Genomic DNA, 1,958 nt, shown 5'->3' on the forward strand with positions numbered 1-1,958 from the left:
AACAAAATAAGTATTCTGTGAATTATGAGTCCTTGAGTTTGTATTAATAATTTTCAACAAGGATTTTTTAAACTTGTAATTATTGAGGTACTTTGGTAGCAGCTCTTGATGTGAGAGTATACATGTTTGAACAATTGGATATTGTATATATTCACAATCAAGATATTTAACTGGAAAACAAGATAATACTTTTTCAGTGACTGCTGTGTAAAATACGACAACTAAAGCTTTAAGTATTTGCATTCCTTTTTTAAATTAAATATATTCCTAATCTTTTTCCCCATCACATGTCCTTCACCTGAGTTTATTCTCTCCTACATATACATATCCTGAACAACTAAATGCAGCAGAGACTTTTAGTACTTATTCACTTCTAGTTCTCTCCTCTCTGACCACTGAGGAGCATCCTAGTTCTCAATCATTTTGCAGTTAACAGGGCCCTTGTGACTAATTTTAACCAATGGAACATGGTTGGGAATTATGTGGGGCACTTAAGAGCAGACACACATTCTGCGCAATTTCTTTTCTCCTTTGGCTGTGAGCACTAAGACACAACCACAAGGTGAAAGCAACCTTGATCTCTGAGTCACTGCATGGAGAGAAGTTGCCTTGAATGGTTGCCCAAGCTAAATCAGACTTTGAGCAAAAAATAAATGTTTATTGTTTTAAGTCATTGAGATTCTAGGGTTATTAGTTACCTTGGCATAGCCTGGCATTCTCTGTAATGCAGTATTTTTAGTTTCCTTTTTCTTGGGATCAAGAAACTGTATTACTTATTAGTTGAAATCTGATCAGTAGCGATAGAAAACAGAAAAGTAAAAAGGATATTTGACCAGAACAATCAGCATGCATAAGTTTAGAATTTGAACAATGAAGTATCTCATCTTGATGAAAGAGATTAACAAATATTCTGATAATGGTGATACGGTAATTTCTTTTGTCAAACTTCTTCAAAGATTCATATAATATCATAGATAGCCAAGGAAGCACATGATTGCCATAAGTTATCTCCATGTGCCTACTCTATGCAACGAGTGTAGACAACCTATAAAACTGTGTTAGTGATGGCTTATTCTCTGTTAATGAGGCTGATCCTTGACTGTGTTCTCTCAGGTCATTGACAACCTTCCCTACAAAACATAGCCCCATCCAAATCCCATCTGTTATGGACTGATTTTTACCCCCACCCCTCAAAAAAAAAAAACCCATTGTTGAAGCCCGAATCCCCGATGTGATTGTATTTAGCGATAGGACCTTTAAGGAAGTAATTAAGGTTAAATTATGTCATAAGGATGGGGCCCTAATCCAATAGGACTGGTGTTCCTATAAGAAGGGAAAGAGACACCAGGAGAGAGGGTATACTGAAAGAAGGCCTTGTGAGGACACAGTGAGAAGATGGCCATCTGTGAATCAAGGAGAAAGGTGTCTGGAGAAACTAAACTTGCTGACAACTTGATCTTGAACTTGCACATTCATAACTGTGAGAAATAAATTCCTGTTGTTTAAGCCACCTAGTCCATGGTCTTTTGTTGTGGTAGCCCTAGCAAACTAATGCACCATCCTTCTCAAGGCTCCCTTGGGCCATCACGCCCTTCATGTGGCCTTACTGCCCTGACTTATCATTGATACCCTCCTCTGAATTTCCATAGTGAATATAATTTGATACTTAATACAACTTTTAAATAAAATGCTTTTAACTTTTGCCAACAATTTTTTCTTATTTCACCAACTGCACTGTAAATCCCTTGAAGTGAGAGCTTCATGCTCTACATTCTTTTTATTCCTCAAAATTGCATGCATAGTATGCAATTTTCTTCCTTATTTAAAATTTTTTTTAAAATGTATTTTTACTTTTTTAACCATCCAGTACTCAGTAGTCCTAGCCAGTCTCCCATCCAAGTATTAACTAGGCCTGATCTTGCTTGGCTTCCAAGATCAGTTAAGACTGGGCACATTCA

The sequence above is a fragment of the Propithecus coquereli genome, unplaced genomic scaffold (genome assembly GCF_000956105.1).
Source record: "Propithecus coquereli isolate 6110/MARCELLA unplaced genomic scaffold, Pcoq_1.0 Scaffold23, whole genome shotgun sequence".
In the NCBI taxonomy this organism is placed as follows: domain Eukaryota; kingdom Metazoa; phylum Chordata; class Mammalia; order Primates; family Indriidae; genus Propithecus; species Propithecus coquereli.